This window comes from Passer domesticus, chromosome 2 (assembly GCF_036417665.1).
Source record: "Passer domesticus isolate bPasDom1 chromosome 2, bPasDom1.hap1, whole genome shotgun sequence".
In the NCBI taxonomy this organism is placed as follows: Eukaryota; Metazoa; Chordata; class Aves; order Passeriformes; family Passeridae; genus Passer; species Passer domesticus.
Genome location: NC_087475.1, coordinates 24515581 through 24540967, shown reverse-complemented (window position 1 = coordinate 24540967; position 25387 = coordinate 24515581). Strand labels below are relative to the sequence as shown.

The window sequence follows — 25387 nt, the reverse complement described above, 5'->3', positions numbered from 1 at the left end:
TAGGAACAGAACACCAAGAAAAATTAATTCCTTTTACCAGAGTGAAAAGAAAAATAATGTTTTTAAAAGGTCACTGTTTATAATCTTATTATAACTTCTTACAGTCCAACCACTTAACAGGAAATTGAACCCATTTAAAAAAAAAACAATCTGATTCAAGGTATTTATATAGTATGCATTAACAAAGCATCCAATAATTTAGCTTTCTCCAGAATGGTTGAACTCATAGTAAAGCAAGTCAGATCATCATTACAGCAATATCCAAAGGATTAGCTATCCCCTACCTGAGGCTCATCAAAAAGTATTATGAAGTTGGAAAAGCCATCCAACAGCTGAGCTGAATGAAGTCAGTCTGTGTAAGAAAGTCAAGATGCATCAGCTACAGGCAGAAAGCTGACAACGAGGAGCAGAAGTGAATTGCAAGGCAAAGTGAACAGAACAGAAACCTCTGGGTAGTACAGATGGGTCTTCAGCAGGAGAGGCAAGGTTAGGAGAAAGTCTTGACTGGTTTTTGCACAGCCATGTGAAAAAGCTGAAGCGCAGAGAAAAAGAGTCTGGGCATGGTGCCATGCCTTCCTGAGCTCAGAGGGCAGCCTGCCAGCCTATACTTCTAAGTCACAACAGATCTCTCTTGACAGCATGTCTGTGAAAGAGGAGTATTATTAATTCTCTCATTTTAAGAAGGCACAATCTTACTCTCCTCAGGGTAAAAGGAAAAGCTGTAGGGAAATATGATTAGGATCTTATATTTTATTCAGTTCTGAATAAAATTTCCTATTTAAACTAGGTCTCCCAGGATGTAAGATTGGGGGAGGGGGGTTCATAGGAAGCCTGGTTTTGGTGGAAGAAAGGGAAGATGGAGGAAGAAATCTCCTGAGTGTTTTTTCATTCAATCTTCAGAGTGAAAAATTGGCATCAATTTTGATTTGTCTCTTGGGGAAAAAGAAATAATTGTTGTATTCTACTACATTATTTCAGCTTCAAAACTACAGTGCCCACCTTCTTAATCTATAAGTACCTATTGTTTGATTTTTCACAGTATCAACAGTTTGTGCAGAAAAAATCAATGCCCTAAGAGAACAGAAGAGGGAGAATTAAAAATGCACACATAAATAAAGTTTTACAGAATAAAACAATATTGTTCTTCACTATCAACAACAACAAAATATATCAACAACAGAGTATCTTGAAAAGGAATTTTATCCTTCTCATACCTCCAGAGCACTATAAAGAACTGATAAATATCCTCAGTGGGTACTTGATCTCTGCAGCTGCCATGTTGTGGCATTGCCACTTCCTTGGAGAAGCATTTCCTCCCAGATGCACTGAGCAACTTACATAGTGGCTGATTCAGCTGTCCCAGTTTCTGAACTACACTCTGAATATCTTTCACAATAATTAGAATTAACATTTATGCTTTATCCATAGCTAAAATAATCAGGACCAAGGATCACAGAATCGTGGAAGGGTTTATCTCAGGATCTCATCTGACTCCCATGTACAGAATTCCAAACTCTCATGTACAAGGTTCAAAACCCCCCTGCACAGTACTCCAAAATTTTTCCCTTCACCCTGTGATTACTACTACTATGCTACTTAAACTTTTGTGACCTATAATTCTTCATATAAGGTTGGTAATTTGCTCCATGAGTTGAGATCAAATTTCCAGGTGTCTTTGGCTTCCTGCCAGGGTCTCCGAGCCCCTGCCAGGGCTTTGAGCCATCCAGAGAGATGTCCTGGGTTCCGACAGGTTTAGGTTGGAAGGGAACTTAAGAGATCACCCAGAGCAACCTGACTTCCATGGGCAGGGGTATTTTTAAGTCAGACTACTCAAAACACCATCCAACCCGATTCCAAACAGGAATGAGGCTTCTGCAACTTCTGTGACCACCCTGTTGCAGTGTCTCACCAACCTCATTGTAAAGTGTCCTCTTTCTTTCCAATCTAAATTAACCCTCTTTCGATGTCAAAACATTCTCCCTTGTCCTCCAGACCTTGGTAGAGTCTTTTCTTTGTAGTCCCCTTTAGTCCTGGAAAGCTGCTAGAAGGTTTCCCTGGAGAGTTCTCTTTTATTCTCAATTATTCTCACAAAAGAGGTTTTCCATCCCTCTGATCATATCTGTAGCCTCCCTCTAGACCCATTCAAACGAGCTCATGTTTGTCTTGTACTGAGAAACACAAACTGGATGCAGTACTCCAGATGAAATCTCATGAGAGCTTAGCAGAGGGTGAGAATCACTTCCATCAACCTGCTGGTCACATTTTTTTTATCCAGTCCAGGATACAACTGGTTTTTTAGGCTGCCAGCTCATTCTGTGAAGAATGCACAGAATTTGGAAATGTTTGTGCCATTTGAAAAAGAGCAGCAACAATACTTTCCATAAATACTCTAGTACAGATTTATTCTGGGTTTCCAAATCCTATTTAGGTACACAAGGATGGGACTATATCACCCAGCTGCAACTGAAAGAACTACAATGTACTCAGAATGCTCAAAGCAACCATAACTTCTGTCCCAGCAGTCAAGTGTGTATGCCAATGAACACCCATGCACATCTCAGTTAGCCTAAGGTTTAACTGCAGTGCTAGATGCTACAGTGAAATATTCAGCTGAACAAATTTATTGTAAAGCTTTATCTTCCAGACATTTACAAACTTTATATGGATGAGTCCATGCCGAAGTTGTAAGTTCAGAAGTTTCTGTAGAGAGGAAGCAGTCAAAAGTTTCTCTGTGAGAGGGAAATAACCCTATCAATTCTGCTAAATCTCACAAATAAACTATTTAATCCAAATGAAAATAAGTACCATCTTAGTTATTAGTACATGTCTCTAAGAAATATATACGTATTCTGTGGTGGCAGTAACTTCTCACCAACAATCTACATTAAAAACAATGACCTATTGAATATAATACATTTCAGCTGACACAGCTATGTTCACACACTGGAGTGTTAATATTAGGGTCTATACATGACAACCTGAATCTCCTAGGAAAAACTTTATTCACATGCAAACACCTAATTTACATGGAAATCTCCAAGCCCTGTATGATTTTTACTAGAGAGGAGAATCAGCCAAGCAATAACGTGGAACATGACAGGGTTTTATGAGCAATGGCAGTAGCTCACAGTGCTTTAATAACCTTAAGTCTGCTATAGCAAATAGAAATAGTAAAGCGAGAATATAATCAGGATGTAATTAGAGGAGATACAGGGTTACAGTCAAGAGTCCTGAGTTGGCAAAATCATGTCCTGCAATATTTTAATGCCAAGTAATCCAGGTCACACCTGCCACACCATTGACTAATAACACAGAATACCCTAATGCAGAGTTCAGTGAAGAGTCAAGAACACTGGGAAACCAGGTCAAATACTCTGCCCTGCTGAAACTGTCTCTGGGACCTTTTCACCTAGACCCTTATGCACTATTGGAAAAGATAGTGTAGCATCTATTCTCACCAGCCCTGACAGAAAACTGACTTTCCCCCAGATAACCAGGCATTGAATTTTTACATATAAGTGGAAGAAAATTAAAACCTCAACTTCACTGCTAGCTGTAGGCATAGCAAATGCTAAGAAGATACCCCAAAGGACACAACATTTGATTCAGTGGTTTTGGCTATTGCAGCACTGAACGTGGGGACTCATTTATTTATCTTCTGGGTTTTGATCCATTGGAACGCATTCTCCTACACAGAAGCACAGACTATGCTAGGTTAGAAGGGGCCTTCAAAAGTCAACTAGTCCAACATCCCCTGCAACGAGCAGTGATATTTCTCACCTACTTCATGTTGCTTAGAGCTGCATGCAACCTGACCTCCAATGCTTCCAGGGATGGGGCATCCACCACCTCTTCTGAGCAAACTGGTCCAGCATTTTACCATCCTCATTGTAAAAACCTCTTCCTTATCTTTTCCTAATCCAAATCAACTCCTTTAAGTTTAAAATTGTCCCTATCTTTCTTATAACCCCCCTTTAAGTGCTGAAAGGCTGCTATAAGGTCTCCCTGGAGTCTTGTCTTCATCAGGTTGAGCATCGCCAGCTCCCTCAGCCTTTCCTCATAGGAGAGGTGTTCCAGTATGTTTGCAATACATCAAGTTCTCTGCCACAGAAATAACACAAAAAAAGAAAAAAAAAAAAGAAACATGTGCATTTAAATTTAAGAATTAAATACCAAAAATACAGGTACTGAAAGGTCACTAAACCAATGCCTCTTTAGGAACATATGCACGAGACCATTATTAATGCAGCTCAATTAATGAAGTATCAGCAGGTGAGCTGATAGTCTTCATGTCATCCAGTTCTTCAAAGACAAGGGCAGAAAGCAGGAGGAAAAAACCTCCTGTAGATACTTTTGTCTCAACAAGCAGAGAACCAGGACTGCAGGATTCACCATGCTGTATCATGGACAGTGGAGACAACCAAGTAGGGTCACAATAGCAATTCAGTCACAAGGTCAGTGACTGTGTGCTCTGATTCTCTTTTAACTGCCAGGGAAGGAGGCAAACTTGTTGCTGTTTCTGTGCTCCCATTTTCACTACCTAACCTATCACATGAGCGACTCTTCTGCTTTATTCATTCTACAGTAGTGGAGTGCAAAAAGACAACTATTTAGCCTGAACATTCAACTAATAGATTTAAGTGATACATATTGGCACAAAGGGTTTTAGAATAGAGTCATATCAATTAATTAAATCTACAGCTAATGTGATCCCTCAAGGAACAGACAGTAAGGCAAAGCAGATTGTCTGAGATTTAAAAAAAATTACAGCCTCCACCAAAGAGATGCATAGAAAAGTGACAGAGGAAAACAGACTTCTCACACAGGACTGAAGGTAAACCATAGAAACCACTGGCAATGATGCACAAAGGAGTAGTGGATGGCACCTAGGGCTACAATAAATGATTCACCAAATGAACACATTTTAGGAAAACCAGAAATGTATTGAGAAATTCCCAAGGCAACTGTTCTGCTCAAGGAGGAGCCATATATTCCAAAAGGGCTGCAAAGAGACTGTCACCAGCCCCAAAGGAAGTATAAAGGGGATTAGTGACTAAGGAGTCCACCAGAATTGCCCAGTTGATACCAGATACTGCATTCCCCAGTGAAGAAGAAAAAAGCTTCTCAGCCTTCCTCAGAAGCCTTCTAACTTCTGCCCTGTGCCCCCTGCCCACATCAGACAGCTCTGACCAGACGGGACCAGATGGCTCCAAGAAAAAGAGTGGTGGAGTCTAGATCACAGGTACAGTCCTTATTCATGGTCACAGCTGGGTGTCTCATCCTGCACTGAAGTGAATTGAAAATCGCCTTCACGTGAGTATCTTCTTTAATCCTAAAAAGCTGCTCTTGAATCGTTCTAACACCAAAAAGTATGCTGAGGTGCTCAAGTAAGATAATTTGTATTAAAATATTTCTTAAAAAATTAATCCCCATTTTTTTAAAAAAAGAAAGATGTGAAATCAAAGAACACAGAAAATTTACCTCAGTAAATTATGAAGCAGCAAGCTGATGTGTCAGTAGAAACTAATCCAAAGGATATTCTCTATTAAAAAAAAATACTCTGGTTTTTCCTCCCTTCTTTGTATACCAAAAAATAAAACCCACTGAACAGACTAACTGTATAACAATGACTTGCACATAAGTAAGGGCTTTTAGCAGGTGTGATGTTGAATTATGTCACAGAATAAAGTGGTTTTGCTATTACACAAAACTACATATCAAGTGAGGTTAAAATCCTATGAAATAATTTGACTTTATACAGCCATATTGCTCAGAGGAAGTAGTGCCTGATAACATTCTGCTTGTACTGAACATGCCTCCATCCTTTTCACCCCTGAGCTGAGGTAAACTGTGGGTGCTGTGGAGGCAGACAGACTCGTCCTGCTGCTGCTTCCAGTGCCCCATTGCTGACACAGTGGATTATGTGAAGAAAGCTGAAACCAACCCCAAACACAGAAAATGTATAAGAAACTAAATTTACTCAAAATGCCACTTTCATCCTCCTGAGTCTTGCAAAGTGTACAGATCAGGATTTTCTGGACTGTATATGTAGTTAGCTACTGGGGTAAAGACAGCACTTTTTTTCCATGCATTCATTATTCTCTTCTCCATTACTTAATTGGATGGACTGACACAAAGGTAATTGACAGTGCAGAGCATCACACACACAAAAACAGCTCAGAGAGGAGAACATTTCCAGGGCCATATAGTGTCCAGCTCCACTGCCTACCTGAAGTGAATGCTGGATACATTTCTCCTAACATGCATCCTTTTGTTTCTGCAGGGGCTGTTAGAGGTGTCCCTCTGGGCATTGCACAGCAGCCACGAGAGCTGCCGGCAAGGGCACACTGATGCTGCTGAGGGACCATATGGCACTCATCCCATCAGGAGCACTTGAGTTGACACAAGAATGGACACTGGCTTCCGTTAAAATGAACCCTTGCCACCATCTGCTTCAGAGGGCAGGAACAGGAGGCACTAGTAGTTTGACAGAGTTCTGTCCACTCACAGAGAGGGACAGAAAGCTATCTTGGCTTGCCTACTCATGGAAGATAACTTAAGTGATTTCATTTTATAGGAGATAAAAATACTGAAGGTGTAGCAGTATGCATTGCTGGAAAAAGAAGCCCTTGATCTGGAGGGTTCCTCTGGGCTGCTGAAGACACTTCTTCCTTCCCTACCCCAGTCTTGCTTCTTAGCCATATCTGTCTTGGGCGTTAAAAAAAGCTTTCAAGGATTCTGTGAGCAATGGTTCAGGGGTTATGCACACACTGGGCTCCTTACCAAGCTCTGCTAATAAGGAGACTTTCAGACACCCCTTGAAAGAGTTGATCCTTTGCTTTCAAAGGAGCAACAAGTCTCTGCAATTTTGGCACTACATGCACCAAAAGTGAGGAAGTCAAAACAGCAGGTGGAAAACTGAACCTCTTCTGAAAGCACCTCTCCTCAAAGAGAACATTTGCCCTATTTCAGTTGTGTGCTCATCCTCATCCAGGCCAGCCTGATAATCAGCATAGCAGAAGGAGAGCTCACCAATGGGCTGGGGCAGAAGCTTCAACAGTGACAACTCTGCCTTTGCTGGGTCCCTACTGGATATCACCAGGCTGGAGCTGTCTCGAATAGGGGCACCGCTAAAATGGTCAGTGACAAATGAAGAAAGACACTTCATGCGCAAACAGTGCACAACAAATCTTGATCCTGGTCTATACTATTTCCTTTTGCATCTGTTTAACCTTGATCTATCTAGGTTTGATCAGTTAATTTAGGGATTCTGTTCACATATGAAAACAACACAAATGCACGCTCTTGAGATCCAGCTGCTTATCAGCACATGAACTGAGTTTAGGAATATTATGTAGTCAGAACTTAACACTTGCAGGGAAATGGACGAAAATGCAACTGAAGGACTTTATCAAGATGTTGTTGTATGACAAAAGATTTTTATTCCTATCTTCAAAACTCCGAATCACAAAAGCTTCAGTGTTCAGCCGACATCCCCTCTGTGTTTGTCTTTGCCTTATCGTTCCACCCCAATATAAAAAGAATCAGTCAGCAACTTCTTTGCCAATAATGTGGCAAATCTTGTTTTCCAAAAACTAAGTCAAAAGGTTAAATGCAAACAAATATTGGTTTCTGTTCTGTAAATAAACTCAAGTTCTGCTTTAAACCAAAGCAGGACCACAGTGGCTTTTATGTGACAGAGTAAGACTTCAGACAAACTACAGTCTTCATTTTATTGACTGTACCTGATAAGACCATTTTGGCCTTTTAGAAAATGAAAAAAAAAAATCTAATTTAATGCTGTTTAACTTACTATTGTTATCATACATATTTTTCTTCAGGAACAAATAAAATAAAGAGGGCTTCAACACAGAGATACATTCACAGGGGGAGATAGAATAAAACAAAAGCACATGTAAGATTTTTTTAAAGCTACAAATAAGCAGCAAGTTTAGATCAAATAAACAGTGTATGAACTACAAGCACTGAAACTCATGGATGTATGCTTCCTGCCAGAAAGCCTAAAAATGTTCTAAAAATAGATTTATGTCTTAGACAAATATAAATTTCTAATATTAATAACTCACATACAAAAAAATAACCTTCTATTCCTCTATAGCAGGATCTTTTCCAGGAATAAAGCCTTTATCATTATTTGATCATCCAAGTGAACTGAGACAAATTAGTAAATCTGAAATCCTAATTAAAAATGTGCCTGATACATATCTTATTATCCATAGATAACAAAAAATACTGCTGATAGCACATTTTGGTGTAATTCTTTTTTTTATATAGAATTTTTTAAACCAAATGGATAAAGAAATCCAAAGTATTTTCTTCCTAAGACATTCCAAACACTGGTCACATAAATCACAAAATTGGGCAATGAAGCATGATCAATATTTGTGCAATCTATTTATAAGCACAGATCTCTGTCTTTTGTTATAGCAACGTGCTATCAAAAATGCAGTGTTTCTAGGATATTTCTGTGGACTTTATCACTATAATGCACACTGAGAAATAAAGAACAAGTTTAAGCCTGGTGTATGTAAAAGCATGTTTTCAAATACGACTACTACAATATTAGCATACAGCTGGTAACAAAACTTGTAGTAACTTATTTTATCTTACTAAGACTTTATACAACTATCAACTAAATTAATTTCTATTAAAAATTATGTACTTTTAATATTTAGTTATATTCATTATTAATGGATTAAATGCCTTATATATGTTGAAACACACACACAACATCAGATAAAAAACACACAAGGGTTTATGGTGGAAAAAATACCTACAAGATTTCAATGTTTTAAAAAGTAATTATAATATATTATTGAAAATGTGAAAAGAAATAGATATTCCTACCCGAAATTTTATCTTGACCAGTTTTGCTCCCATATATTCCTGTGTTCCACTGAATCAATTTCACACTTACTCACCTCCCTGTCTCTGTGATGTGGTTTATTCATTGGTTTGATATTGCCATAGCAACTCGGCAACATGGAAACATGTTAGCCAAGCAATGCTGCTCACCTCACACTATATGGTGAATTGCTGCCTGGTTCATACAGCATATTTTAACGTACATTGATCTCTCCTTCTTACTATTAGGCTACTTATTTAACATCACCATTTTAACTCTGCATTTAGCAATCTTTGGTCATGACCTTTACAGTATTTGACTTGTAGTGGTTTTAATTACAAAAATTATCTACTTCCTCAAATTTAAAAGCAGGATATATTTTGACTACAAGTTGAACTACTGCATTGGAACACACTTAAACAACCAGAAAAATAAACAGCACTGTTCACAACCCTTAAATTCAGGGCTTCCCCAACATTCTTGCATTTTTGCCCTGTGTAAGCAAGTGCATGCAAATCACAGAGAAGACTGTGTTAGCATGGCTGTGCACACATGCTCCATTTAAGAAGCTTTCCCTTTGGTGCATGTGGCCTGGAGGGAGTGGGGACGCTCTCACCCTCTCATGCCTCCCCAGGAACACACCAATAAACTGGATGGTGGCTAGTGAGAGGGATGGTGCTCTGTCTCAAGAAGAGATACAGCACTGGGTGAGCCCCTCAGAAGGCAGGCAGGGATGCTCCAGCAGCTTCTGCTTCCACAGCCTCCTCACAATCAGTGGGGGCTTGCAGCATGCTCTGCATCACTAAATAGAGTCAGTATGTCTTCTGCATTCATATAAAATGAAACTCCAAACTAAACAACATGTGAGAACAAAAGCAGGATCTCTGGTGCAGCAAGCAACAGAGTCTTTAAAGCTCCAGAGTCTAACGCATCAATACTATGTAAATCAGGGCAGCCCCAAACACAGATTTGGTTCACAGTGAGGAGACTAGGCAATCATCCAGGGCAATAGTATGAGTGGGAGCTGAAACTGTCTCATTGACTGAGTCTTTATCTTCACAAGCTGGCAACTGCTTCACAACTGTGCTTACTCACAGAGGAAACTTCTCTTTGAACTAGGCTGCACCACAGCTTGACCCAAATGGTTTTTCAGAAAAGTGATTTATCTGCCCTCAGACACTCTTGATAAGCTGCATAAAATACTGAGATTCTGACCACTCTTAACACAGAAAAGCTGTATGGAGACCCACAATACCTTAGGATTCAGCACATCTCCGAACACAGTTATGTACCAGGACCCTTCTTTCTGCCTACTTAATACATCACGACTGTTTCAGATCTCACTGGGCTGAAGTCAAAAGTTAAAGTTATTGGGAGGCCTTAGACTAAGTGTAAAACACATCTGTGAGACAGTATGGGGTTCATAGTTGAAATTCAAGTTACTCCCACATTGTTTTAACACACTACGTTTGTGATCTGAGACATACCACAACACATCTGTATGGACTAGAAACCAAGGACTTTAATTTCTTCCCCCAGCAGAACTGAAACCAGCATTTCAGTCTGGGATTTAAGCAGGCTTGCTCTAGAAAAAGGTGTGGAACAAAGGGAAGATGAAGGAAGGTATTTTTGAGTAAAAGTTGCTTCAGTTCCTAACTATGATTTCCAGCAAACAAGCAAGAGTTACAAAAGTGCTGTGAGATGAATTCCATTGTGCCTCAGCACAGCAAAAGAAGAATTACTTGTTCAGAATGGGAAAGTATTACTATTTTCTATTACCTGGATTTGATTTTTTTCTCAACCAAAAACGTTATTGCAGATTCCAGGAGAGGTAAGTACTATACACTCAGTAATGATCCTACAATTGGTGTTTCCACTGAGAGCACTAGGAGGCGAGCTTGGGGGAGGGAATGTGAGGTGAGGAGGGAATCAGGTTAAATAGGGAGATAGGAGGAATTTGAGGTACTAAACAGGAAAACAATTCACATCAACACAGTGCTAGGAAATAACATTTTTCACCATATGGACTACCCTTACACTAGTGCAAAAATGTAGGTGATTTCTCTGCTCTCCTAACAAAATTTGTGATGCTCTACACTTCTAGGCAACTTAGAATATTAATTCTCTTAATATATTCAGTTTTCCCTTTGACAAATAAGGAGCTCTGAAACAGTGTTATAAAGAAATACTTCATTCTGCTTAATGTGAGATGTTATTTCATCTAAGTACACATTCAACTTATAATGACCTTTGCTGGAACTCTTACAGGTATTACACTGCAAAGGCATCTAAGTAAAACAAAACATTAGCAATCGGGCTGGTGTCTGCCATCCCCTTCATCCTTTCTATAACGTATTTGAATCTTTGACACCTCAATGATGTTATCTGCTTCCATCTGAACGACTTCAACTAGGGGACAGATGGGAGCTATCTTTACATAGATGGACTACAAACTCATGGCCAAAAACAGGGCATGAATATGTGGAGATACTCAGCATCATTCCCACAGGCATGTGTCCCATCTTTGAAAACAAGGAATAGTACAGTAGCAGTAGTACGTACAGCTTCCATATGAATACTTAGCCTTTACATAATCCTTAAATTAGGAATCTGCAAACAAAACCAAATCCTACTCATTAACACCAAATCTAAAAGTCACTAGCAGCTACTCTAAATCTGTATGAAGGTTCAGAAAGAACACTGATAAACACTACCTCACTTCCCTTTCACTTCCCAGGTCAACTGGGAACAGCACAATTTTCTTCACAGTGGGTCCTTCCCATGGACTGCAGCTCTTCATGAACTGCTCCAGCAGGGATCCCTTCCACAGGGTACATGCAGTCCTTCAGGAGGACTGCTCCAGCAGGGATCCCTTCCACAGGGTACATGCAGTCCTTCAGGAGGACTGCTCCAGCATGGGTCTCCCACAGGGTCACAGGTCCTACCAGCGAATCTGCTCCGGTGTGGAATCCTCCCTTCATAGAACAACAGGTCTCACCAGGAGCCTGCCCCACCCCAGGCTTCACAGCCTTCTTTGGGACTCTACCTGCTCCAGCATGGGGTCCTCCATGGTCTACAGGTGGCTGTTTGCTTCAGCATGGACCTCCACAAGCTGCAGGGGCACAGCTGCCTCACCACGATCTGTCTGCACCACAGGCTGCAGGGGAATCTCTGCTCAGCACCTCAAGCACCTCCTGCTCCTCCTTTTACTCTGACCTTAGTGTCTGAAAGGCTGTGTATTCTCACTGTTTTGGCTGTTATTCCACAGCAGCTTGTTTTTTTCTTTCCTCTTCTTAACTAAATTACCTCAGAAGTGCTGGCACCATCACTGATGGGCTCAGCAGCAGGCCCACCACAGAGCCAGCTGATACCAGCCCTGTTGGACAAGGGGCAGCCTTCTGGAGAAGGCTCTCGCAGAAGCTGCCTCTGTGGTCTCCCTGCTAGGCAAACTGAATCCTGCTCCTAGAAAAAAAGCAACATTTTACATACCAGACTGTAAGACTTATTTCAAGTCACAGAACCATCACACGCAGCCACTAAATTGCAACAACATAGTCCTGTTTTTGCTAAGGGCAGATGTCACCTTGGGGGAGCTATCATGGGATCCTCTCCAGACTTGGCATTTCCCAGAGCCACAAACCCACAGACATAGTAGGTGCTTCACAGACCTTAGTGTCAAGGGCTACATGGTCACACTAGAATGGTTTGACAGCTTTGGGCTTCATAAAATGCCAGGAACCCTTTTTTTTTTCCTCAATCCTCTGAGCAAGGCCACATCTCAAAACCCATTTTATATCCAGCCACATCTGCCCCATGGGCTGCCAATCAGACTGTTCTGAATTAAAACAAAAGGTCATACAACATAAATTTGGCTTCAATTTCACTTATTTGTTGATTTGGATCAAATGAAAGGAATGGCAACTTTGATTTTACATAACATTTCCAATCCCTATATATAATTTCTTTAAAATGCACCCATGGGTACCTCTATATTCTTCTGGCAGAAATGCAGCTCTATACAAGTGGAATTTTAACTTGCTGAGACTCTCGGGAATTCAGTCTGTAAAAACCAGCAAATATACCCTTGAGACTTGTAAAATGCCCTAGATGAAAAGCATTCACAAACTGAGCAACCTTTTCTTCTGATTTTTTTTTTATTAAATCAGTGGACACTATCACAACAACAGAAGATCAGCTTGATAAAATGGGTTATTCAAAGAGACAAAAGGGGTTGTCAGCAAATAAACTGATTCCAACATAAGCAATCATCAGGTCACATAAGCTGATGCAAGCAGAAAACAAAGAGACTGCAAGTTAGTCCCTACACAGTAAAAAAACTGGTGATATCTTTATTTGTATTTTGAGTTTTTTGTTAGTGTTGCTATTTTAGGCCTGACATGTATCGTTATGACATTATATTGGTTTTGACTGATTGCACCCTTCTCTTTTCATTAAGATGAACCAACACTGACATGCAATGGGCTGTCTTTAATGGCAAACAAGTATTTATGGTATCATCAAAAATTACCATCACTTCATAATGTGGTCCTTGTTTAATATCTCATAGTTTGGGTTTTGTTTTTTTTGGTTTTTTTTAATAAGGTCTCAGGGGAAACTGATTTCAGAGGGAAGAAAGAAATAAAAATGCATCTCCTATAATGAAGTCTGTTGCATCACAAGGATTAGGTAAAGCCTTACAGAGACTTTTAATGAGAACTTTTTAAAAGGCTCAATCAAAACAAATGCTGTCTACTCTTACAAAGACTTTAGCAACTTCATTTTCTTCACATAGGGAAGGTCCTATACCCATCACGTTGTTAGTTTTAATGATTAGATTAACACATTTAGGTGGTTTAATATTATTACTACTACCTGTAAGTATAAAATAATAATTGCCTGCTTGGGACAGTCATTGTATCAGCAAGTTAATTAGTCAGAATTGGAGTGCACACTGCTTACTTTTATGTTTCAAATTGCAATCACATTAATTTTAGATATTACTATCTAAAATCCTACTCATCCTTCCTTGCCATATCAGTTCTTTTAAAATTTTTACTTTCATGTCTTTATTCCCTTACCTATGCATGCTAACAGTAGAACAGTGTTATAAAGAAAACAAATGAACAAAAGGCCGTACTGTTTCACATTTATTTGTCAATTCACAACATTACACAGGCCTTTAAAATAAGAGTACTTTTCCCCAAAAATCAATTAGTATTGTATAATTTGTTTATATGCTAAATTAAAGCAAAATGAGTCTGAAAAAAATATACCTCCTCATAGCCAAACTTGAAAGAAATAATTAGATTATTATGTTTGGCATCTAGTGCTGACTAAACACTAGAAGAGATACTAGATGCTGTTACAATTATGAAAACATCTATGAAAAGTAAGAGCCATTAAAACAAAGCCCAATTTTCTTCAGGCATTCAACAAGATAATGAAACAGATAATGTAACAACATTCCTAGTTTATATTGTTACTGGGTCTGCCACAGCTTTATTCTTTGTGTTTCACTCAGTGAGTCTATTTATTAGTATTGTTTATCAAATATATATTTTTATTTGTGCTTTGATGTAGCAATGTTGCTACCCTGATTCCATTAAAATGATACAAACTTATCCAGCTTTGCTCTGTCACAATTAATATAATTTGATTCACCATGCTAAAGCTGCAAGATTTTGACTGCCCCTCATAACATACTGAATGTGCCCAGCATCTGTTAAACCCACCCAGGACTTCATCAATATTTACAGATTAAATATGCTGAAATCAACTTGAAAAAATCACCACACCTAATATCCTGTCTTATTTTAAGTAATTAATCTGCTCTGAGCATGACTACAGAAAACAAGGTATTTACTTGTGGAGTACATACCCAACATGGGCAAGACTTGAATTTAACTTTATTCCACAAATAAAATTGGCCCAAAAAGAAGATTCTAGTAATAGATACGCATTGTTTGGAAATAGTTATACCAGACTGAAAGCAGATATTCATTGGAGTTGCTTTGAGAACAGGAGTGTATCATTACTTGCATTTCATAATAGACAGACACATTATGCCCTTGTAGTGGCAGACAGCTGAAAGACAGGGCAACCAAACCTGGGCAGAAAACACACAAGGTGAATAACAGGCAAGGAAGAAATTATTAAATACACACTAGCAGCTGAGCAATTGGAGGGACTGATAAGAGTGATGATATCAGATAAGTTCCTGACTCAGAAGTTATTATACTCTCTTTAGAAGTGAAGCTAGAGATCTGTTAATAAAAAGAGAGGCACTGTAAAATATAAAATTATGCCAATTCTGGTTTTTTGCTGTTTGAGCAAGATGTCAATAAATAAGAGACCATTATAATTATGATTTTTTTTCTAACAGAGAAAAAAGAACAAAAGCAATAGACACTTTTTCATATGCACCGTTTTTGTCAGTTTGATTTTGATGGTAACTTTGTGACTGCATTGCCACATACAGGAGTAGTTTAAATCTTACACAATTCTTTACTTAACATATGCAGGGGTTTTGTATTCATTTGGTGTCTACACAGAACAAAGCCCTAGAATCAGAAAGACTTGCTAGGCCTGATTCCTTGCATCAATGAAGCTTTTGTCATTTTACTGATTTCAGCCTTCCTTAAATGATACCTATATATTTATATAATATAAATTTCATATATAACCTTATAAATATCTAAAATTTATTAGGTAGATTGATTCAAGGTCTTTATGAAGAGCAGCAAAAAATCAGAGTATTTTGATTTAAATGTCAGGTACTGAATAAAACTATGAAACTATATAAAATTTACAACACCCGGACTTGGTTGTGACTTTTGCGGTCACTAAAATGTCGTTGTCAGCTGCTGTATCTTATTTCCATTACATTGATTAAGGAAGATGTTTTGCTCCATTGTCTCATTTGTACTTTCTATTTAAGTGAAGAGTTTTAGTTTTTTCTTCTAAACTTGAGAAGGGAATGCTGAGAAAAGAAACAGAATTCACATTGCACAAGTTTCATTTAAAGCACAACCTGGATTTAATTACCTTCTTTTCTTCTTGTGTACAAGATTTGTTTGGATACTCTACCCTCTCTGTTAGCTCCAGCCAACTCCTTATATCCTAACCTTACAACAGGAGTAAATCTTTAAGAGCTTCAAATGCTACACAATGCAAAAGCAGATCCTTAATACATCATTAGATACAGGAAAGGTAGTGGAGAAATACCTGTTTTGGAGTCAGCCTCTTAATGAACTGCTGAGTTTCTTCAGAAGACAGAGGAAACTCTACAAAAGTCTTCTATTTCTTTCTTCCTAAAAACTCATCACTAATGAAAAAGAAACTTTTTGTGAAACCACGCACACAAGGCCCACCAGGCAAAGTGCCCATGAAGTTCTAGAGTCCCCGAAATGCTGTTAAATCAGAGCACACAGTTGGTCATCACAAACTAAGTGATTTAACTGTCTAAAAAATAAGCATTTTTATTCTGGATCTGGCCTTTATATGGTAACCGAAAGAGATCACACTTGTGCTGAATTTTTTTGTTTTAATTAGGGACAGATTCTGAGTTTGACTGAAAAAAACCCCATCTAATTTCACATGAGCTGGATCAGCATCACCATAGTTGATACAGCACACTTTAATGAAAAAAATTCTCCTGGAATTTGATGAGACAGAAAAGTTATCTGCAAGATCTGTCCCTCAGACAAACATGGAAATTTCTCTGCATACTGATTTTTTTTTTTTCCCATTCCCACCCCACACCCCTGCAAGTCCTAAAGCTATACATAAGACTTTTGAGGCAGCAGGTTACCAAGGCAACTCATGCAGCTTATCATTATCTAGATCTCATTACTAAAAGATTGATTTTGGACAAATAGTAATCATGTAACAGGGTGTGCTGATGGATCACTTTCTTTTAAGTTGCTAAAAACCAGGGAACCTAAGCATATGATTGTATTTTGGGTTTAATGAGTTGAGGAAATGGCTCCATAAATGTCTTTTCAGTTTCCCTTGCCCACATTGTACCTATATATGGATTTCTGTCACATAGATCCTACCTCCTTCAAGATAGTAACTTCTCTGACTCAAAAAAGAAAGGGAAAAATCAAGAACTTACAGGCAGATGGTGGCAACAGAACCCCTAGGGTACAGCCAAGGTTAAAATCAGATCTCTGGAGACAACAAGGCAAATCCTAGTTTGCAGCTCAAACTCTGAATGAACAGCAAACTGGCTATGAATTACAAGTCACCAGGCTCACAAAACCTTATCCTGGCAGATCAAATTTCATTCAGTTATCTAGAATACAAATTCATGCTAATTCAAGAGAGACTTATCCATATTAGACAGTTAATGAACATTCTGCGTGGTTCCAGGCTTTACTTTCAGTTGCTTCATACATTATTAGTACCACTTATCTTCCTGGTTTTCATTAACTTAGCTGAAACAGAGTCTTTCATTCCAGTTTTTGCACCTTTTCTTTATGCATTACATATCTGAACCTTTCTCTTGCCAGAGCATCCAGTACTCAGACAGCCTGGCCAGGCAAGAGCCTGAATATCCTCAGGTCACTCAAAAAACTTCTGAAGTTTGCTCAGTCTAGCCATAAATACTACAGCACGAAGCTCAGGCAGAGATCCTGTGGGCAGGCACTGCACAGCAGACTCCCATTAGCAACGTGTACAGCACTGTAGTTTACTACAACCACATGTTAGTGCTTCACACTAAGGGACCCGAAACAGCTGTTCAAGAATACTAAAAAGGCTGAAAATACAAAGAAGAATACGAATGACATGTTTACTTGAAGCAGGATAAGCAAAGAGCTCTACTGTGTGCTTGGCTGCAAGGTACAGCGTGTGGAAGAGCTGCGCCCACACATAGCAAGGACTGTTCGCTTCCTCTGAAGAAAGGAAGCTCACAGAAGAAATCCAGACCAGCAAAGGGATCTCAAGAAAGGAGTAACACTGCTTCTTGTAGACCTCGCTGTTTCCCAGTGATAGGGCACCAGAACTGAGGAAGGAAACAAGTCAATACCAGCCCAGCACTACACTGTCTCTGTAAGCCTTCCTCCATCCACCTATCCTTACTGGATGCATGAGAAACAAGTGCAACACATTTTGCTAACAAGGGTGTCATGAAAAATGGACTTTATTGCATAGAGAAACTTTAATTAAGAGTAAACACATTATTCTTGGTTATAAACTACAGCAGCACAAGCAAGTACTGTTAATAGATTTGGCTTTGAAATGGCAAATCTGAAAAAAAGCTGCTGTGGAACTCAATATGACTACATTACTTTAAAGTTGTGGAGAAAAGGCCAATTCCAAGTTCATCTAGGATTATAACCAGTTTTAAGCTGCACATTTAATTGAAAATACTTGCAAGAACTGAACAAAATAGCTTTCAAGAAAAATACAGACAATGGTGAGTTTTCTTAATAAACATTTATTCCCTTGGGCATAAATTAAGTATGTTATATGACCTTTTGAAATAAGACATGTCTGCAAATCCTTCATTAGTAGGTTATTAAGCTGATCAAACAAACATACTGTGATATTTTTGTGCATTTTCATTCATTACTCTTCAGCACATCAGCTTATCCTGGTTGTGCTGAAATCAGTAAGAGGTTTAACGTTGACTTTTATAGGATTACTCCAGGCTAAGAGCATATGAACTTAGGCCTGATGTGAGGTTCTGTGTAACTCTTAAAATACAGCAACATCTTCACTGAAAGATCTTTTTAAACATGGTTAGATGAAAGTGCAATGCTGCTTTGTTTCTGGCAAAAAAGTATAATTACAATGCCCCAAGAAAAGGAGGCTGGCATGGTGCTTTGAGATCTGAGGGTAATGGAAGAAAGCTATATTATACTAAAATAATAGATCAAGATTCAGTAAGAGACCAGTCAGATACTAAAAATTAAGTTCAAATGTAAACCTAGAGCAGTCATTAAGCAAAGATTAATGGAAAAGTCAGCTGGTTTTGAGGTTGGAGGTAGGAGGGTTTCCCATGTGGAAAACATGGTAATAGGCAGATTAGAGAAACATTATGTCAGGAATTATGAGCTCTCCTATATTGCTGTCTACACCTTGTAAAAGGTGTTGTGAAGAACAATGATGAAATGAGCTGTATATCACCATCATTTTCTACAAAGGCTACTTAGCACTGAGGGCAGTTCATCACTCCATTGGATTCAGAGCTCCATGAGAAAACCTTTACTATGAAGACACTGCAGTTCTCTGATACAGGAATATATATTATAGTTTTTGTGAGGTTTTGTCCTGCCTACTGCTGCCTGCGTTTCTGCTTTTTGTACCACTGGCTTTGTATACCAAAGTATATGCAAGACCTCTTTTTACACCTTTCCTTTTCAAAATTTCTTTATGGAAGTCAAACTGTAAACTAATTTCCCAACATTTCCTCCACTTCCAAAAACTTTAAGGCAAGAGCACCACATTACAAATCCAGGAGATAAAATTCTGAGTGTTAAAAACAAGTATTTTGAAATGGAAAACAGGACAAACATAACCATTACATTAGTGGCATCTACTTCAGCACTAATATGTACAAGTTCAGTTATGTGAACATATTCAGGAAACAAGAAAGGGGATTAGACATTCAAATAATAATTAAGAAAATCCTTGATAAACTAAGAGAGCAAAAATTTAAAAGGTAAATGGCACAGGGTTCCATAGACTACCATAAGAGACTGGAAAAACAAAAGAAACTCCTAAATTAATATAATTTTTCATATTCTAAGATATAGCATTCACAGAACATGCAGGAATTAACTTACACAAAAAACATCATGCACCTGCAGCAACACTTCCCTCTGAACATGAGGGAGATGCTTAACTAAGCAGCAAAAAGAATCTTCAAAAATGTGGATGATGAGCTGATGTGCTGATTTTGCAGTGGATTCCCAGAACTTGTAGGTCCAGATTCTCCAAGTTTATCCCACACACAGAACCTGGCCCATGAGCCCAACCTAAGCAAACTTCACACTTCTGGCATGGTGTCAGAAGCAGGTAAGGCAAGGCATCTGTATAGTCTCAGCTTCCCTCTGTGAGGGAGATGAGAGATGAGAGGAGCAGCAAGAGAAGGGTAGGACTGCCAATTCCATGGGAGAGTTTTCCCTTGGGATGGAGACAGTCCCAGATGCACACCAGTCTGATGCTGAGCTGATGGCACCTGCTGCCAATGCTGACTCTAGCTGGGGACCCCTGAAAAACTTGATGCAGGAAACCCCTAAAGAAAAAGTGCTAAAAGGGGCTAGTTCTGAGTCAGAATGTCCATTTGAAAACTAATCCACAGTATCTCCTATCACATTTCTACATCAGGCCTGATGCTAAACTTACATCCTTCTTGCTGCTGCTAACAAGGGTTAACAGCTTCAGATTTACATCCTTTGTAGTTTTTTTTCAGACTGCTATTCTGAACTTCCTCCCCAAAAAATACCTCTCCAAGGAAGAAATATATTTGTTAATTGTCTCCATGAGATGGTACTCAAAGAACAGTAATGGCTCTACACAGAGCCCAAATGCCAGATCAAGTGTAAGGGCGGTGTTTTAGCAACAAGTCTCCCAGGTAAAACATGGCTAATTGCCACAGAGCACAACAAACAGAAAAAGCCAACACCAAGCTTTAACATATACAGCCAATAAAAAAGAAAATGGCACAGATCAGAAAAATTAATATCAATAACAGATGAATCAATACTATGACTTGCAAATGTTTAACAGATATAAATCCTTTCTAATATGCTGTGGTCAGTCTCTTATCTCCAACTGTTCAAGTCCCTGTTCAGGCATCAAATCACTGTCAGGGTTTAAAGCCAGCCAGAAGCTAAGCACCACACAGCTGCTGCTCACTCCCTCACCAGAGCATCACAGGGAACAGCAAAAGTGAAAAATTAGTTTTAAAACTAGTAATCAATTGATTTTCCAGCATGATGAGCTGGTATGCTTTGACTGAAGCCTACTACATATACCTTGTGTTACTCTGTGTGGCACCCTGCTCCAGGACAGCTTTATTTTGGACAGAATCTGTATCCAACAACTTCACAGCCATAAAGAATGCATGCTGCTGCAGCCGTACCCATTTCCATTTGCCTGCCAGTTGGCCAGGAGGCACAGACAAGACAACATGTTGTGCTTTAAAGATTTCTTACCCCTTACCAGCCTAGGCACCATAAAACATTTATAGACTATTGTGAGCAGCATTTCATTGCAAATTCCATATGCTTAGCTGAACTATTCAATGCCCAGAATGACAATAAGGAGAAGATTACATTTGAATGCACCATGTAGCAAGTATTCTACCTTTTAGCTGCTACAGCCCTTTATCTCCTAAAATAAACAACAGACAGCCTACTCCAGCCATCAGCTGAGTTCTGCATTATTAGACACCTCTGTGCAGCCTAAGGGTAGCTCAAACTAGCTTAAACATCTACTCCAGGATACAGTCTCATGTCCATTCACAGATATTTGCAAAAGAGAACACAGCCTGAAGGGTACAATTTCTTTCGTATGTTGTGTAATGCGAAGGGAAAGAAGGAAAGCAGCTATAGATCCTTTCCCCAAGCAAAATGTGTGGTTTTGCTTTTAGTTACAGATATAGCCACATGATGATGATGCACTTAAAAAAAGAAAATTTGTAGTAGTATTTGAAGGAATTAAATAAAAAAGTGCCTGATCTACAGAATAATTTAATGCCTACTGATGGGAAAGAGCCCTTTATTATGGAAAATCCTTTTAAATAATTTGTCCTTATATACCATGACAAATTTACAAGGAGACTGAAGTATGATATGCAACTTCAGGACATGAAGTAACTAATTTCTTCTGCACTGTCATGCATTTCTTCTTGCATATATGGCCCAGCGAAGTGAAATAACAATACTTTTACCTCTTCAGGGGTAGTCAGTGCAGATTGGCACAGAATAAGAAAGTGTCAGCTAACTGAATGGGTTTAATGTCTCTCTCTTACCTCTCTTGCAAATGAAACTGTGTCTGCCATACGAAGCTATGGGTAGGCAGTCTGGAGGAAAGGATGACCTTTTAGAGGCTACTCCAATATTTAGAACCCTAAAGCAGCTCATTGGATCAGCAACCTAGTGATAAAGTAGTTCAGATAATCTCAGCTACATCCAGCAATGAGCTCTGGCAAAATGTCAGAGCTTTTAGTTTGCTCTGACTAAAACTGGCCAGGCACCAGCCTTGAACAAGAGCTCCAGCAAAAACAGAGCTTCACACTGTACTCCAAAGTTTTCTCTCTGCTTATCCTTTGTGCCACTTCACTGGAAAATTTGCAATCTATGCAATTTTAAAGTGTTTGAGGGTGTTTTTTTTGCCTTGGATTCAAACATTAAGTTGTTCTCTTGAGATCTATTTTATATCACTTCATACATCCTTCTTTTGTTCACCACTCACAGCTCATAAAGTCCACTAATGTATCCTTTAAATACAGAAGAATCACATGTTTTTCTTCTCATTTCCCTTCCTGCTTTCTGCTTGTTTAGAGCTGAAAGACAGCACCTTTTGCATTAAATCATGACCAGGCCATTAACATTAGGGAACCTTTCCCATTAAAAAGGCAATATATATTGACATGCGAACACTCCACTCCCAAAAGCTTTTTTTCCAACACTTCATTAACATTTTTCACTGCTGAACCATTATACCCTCCCAGAGCATGTCTTTATTGTCCCATTTCCTCAGCATACCACTAATAACACAACAAAAGGAGAGGAGGCAATTGCAGATAAATCAGCCCAACTTCCCATCGGGTTTCCCTTCCACCCTCCTGCCATCTGTGCTGGCTGCCACAGCACTACATATGCTTGCAGACAATGCCACAGGGTCACAGTCCCCACTCCAGCCACTCTTGTCTGCTGCTGTGATTGTCACAGTCCAGCACTTCTGCTGTTTGCCTTCACGTGTTCCTCTGCAGGGACAACTCCCAGCCACCAAAACTGGGGGCACACAGCTAAGTTCTCAGCTCTAGATGTTCACATGTCCTTCTCCTCAGGAGAACTGGAGACTCATCCCGTGGTTTGTACCAAGTAATTTGCAATACACAGATTTCAAGACGTGAGATGCAACATGCTGTATTTTGAATGGCCTATTTACTCCCAAGAAATTCCCCGATACAACATTATTAAACTTTTTTCACACTAAAAAATGGTATTTTCAAAGAAATAAATAAGCAGGAAATTTAAATCATAAGGAAAGTTAAGAATATGTGAACACTTCTTTCTACTAGATTAACATCAGCCAAAGACAGAATCAAATATTGATCAATATTTCTGGATTGGCTTTCTGAGTTGTGCAACCACCTTTTCACAGCTGTGAACACATCACTGCAAAAAATTGATCATCGCTCACTTTGCAATCCGAACTGCATGAATCATTAGTAGCTGACTTGTTAATTAAATACGGTAGCAGAATTCTAGATTAGTCCTGCCTTTATAAGAGCACCATTAATAAATCTGTTTTTCAATTTAGAAAACATCATCTTGTCAAAGAGTAGCCATTGTATTATTCCTGCCTAACTATAATATTTCATTCATTACCTTGACAGGTCACATCGTTTAGGCTATCCACAAGAATAAATTTCATCAGCTTGCAAATGTTATCTCTGCGTTCACAGAGAAGCCCCAGATGCACAATGTCTCCCAGAAATCTCACATCACAATTTCCATAAACCAGTGGGCACACAGAAAAACCCTTCAAACGGGTTTTCAAACCCTACTGCAATAGGTTTTGTCATTTATTATTGGGCACCACACAAAATGACTGGTTGAAGGACTCTCTTCTTCCCATTTTCCATTCTTTAGCCACTTGCAGTGTATGTAAAATGGAAACGCTTTTCCCCACACATTCAACAAGGAACTCCAACAAATTAATAAGCCCTTAATCCTTTTACATTGCATATTCCAATATGAACATGTGCATTGTAAAATACAGTGCAACATCTGTGAGTGTCTTACTTTTGATTTATCAGTAACACTGATAAAATCTATCCCTGTTTTCCCTCAAGCATGACATCCATGGCCAACACTTGTTCTTTCAAAAGACAGCTGGCAAACACTCCTGGTACAACTACTTAAGAAACCCTCGGAAAAATGATAGCTAAAAGGGATTATTTTTTAAAAATTTCTGCAAAACCTCTCATGCAACCAAATTCACTAACACTTATTTGCTAGATATACATGTACATCTTTTATATATACATGCACAAACAGAAGCATCCTTTGAAATCTAAAAATATTAATTAGGGACTGCCAGACTGGACACATGATGATGATTAAATGGCTAGCACTTTGAAATGCTGAGGTAGCAATACTGCTAAAATACCTGCTGAGATTCAACTCTGGCTTCATTAAGCAGATAAAGTCATAATTGTGGAAGTGCAAGATTGTCTTTTTGGCTAATGCTTAATCAGACTTCAAGTATGTATTGCTAATAACTGTGAATAATAAATTAATTCAAAGACTGGTTCTTACATGCATATAGAAGTCTGATGAATGGCTGCTAAGAGGTCTGTCCTAGAGACAGGAAATATCTTATACACATTTACTAAACACATTTATTCATTCTCACAAATCCTTAATGAGAACTTCACTATTTTGTGGTTTAAGTATACACAAAAGGAAATTTTAGAAAATAGTGGCTTATGAAACAAAGCAGAGACCAAATAAGGAATAGACACAGTTCTTCTTTTGTGCACACTGCTTCTAAGGAGTGTAATTGATCAGTGGTGCTTTTCTAGTGCATGTTTATACATAAACAAAACCTTTATTTTACAGCAAACCTGTGGTATTTGAAAAGATTTACTTTGCCTCCTCTTCTCAGGACAAAATTTCTCACCCACAAAATGAGTCTGACCAAAATTCTGTCTTTGAGGACCTGGTATGTCATACCTGTGGTATGACAGCTATGGAAGGATTAGATATTGTACACATGAACCCAACTTCTGCTCCTTCAGTAATAAGATTATTTTGTCACCCCTCCCCCAAACCTATTTTAATAAGTTGTCTATTCTCTTTTACCAAAACACATCACCAAAAAAAAAAAAATCTAACCAGTAATACATAATTTCTACATTTAATGCTCTAAATAAGAATTATGTAAAGGTATGGTGACTACCTGGAAGGCAGAATCAAGGAGCCCATGTTAATTTGGTACAAGATACAGGGTCTTTTTCTTACAAATGCTTTCTTACATGTTTAAACCAAACAGAAAATTTGGGAGTCTCTAACAAAACATATGTACTCAATTTCAGTGCACTCCTACAGGATTTCTGATATAGGCTATTGTATTTCTACTATATTTATTGCTCATAAACATTACTATTTATTACATGAGTATTACAGTAAATGCATTTTTGAGATCCTGTCTTTGCTTCTACAAACTGGTAGGACAGCCCTGATTTACCCTGGAGCTAACCCGACTTACACCAGGAAGAGTGTAATTCATTCTAGATTTGCAGAGCTCATACACAGAATCACACAATCAGGTAGG

The 25387-nt window shown here is 38.7% G+C and overlaps 1 protein-coding gene across 5 annotated transcripts in view; it reads right to left on the bottom strand.

The window, feature by feature from the left end:
• MYO16 (myosin XVI) overlaps positions 1–25387 on the bottom strand; it is a 365514-nt gene that overhangs the window by 323548 nt on the left and 16579 nt on the right. Inside the window, exon 1 of one of the 5 annotated variants that reach the window (XM_064407777.1) lies at positions 8869–8938. The exons of the other annotated variants lie outside the window; for them this stretch is intronic. The gene's annotated coding sequence lies outside the window, so the exon portion shown is untranslated. Of the gene's footprint in view, positions 1–8868; positions 8939–25387 lie in introns of those variants that run through there. 5 annotated transcript variants of the gene reach the window in all.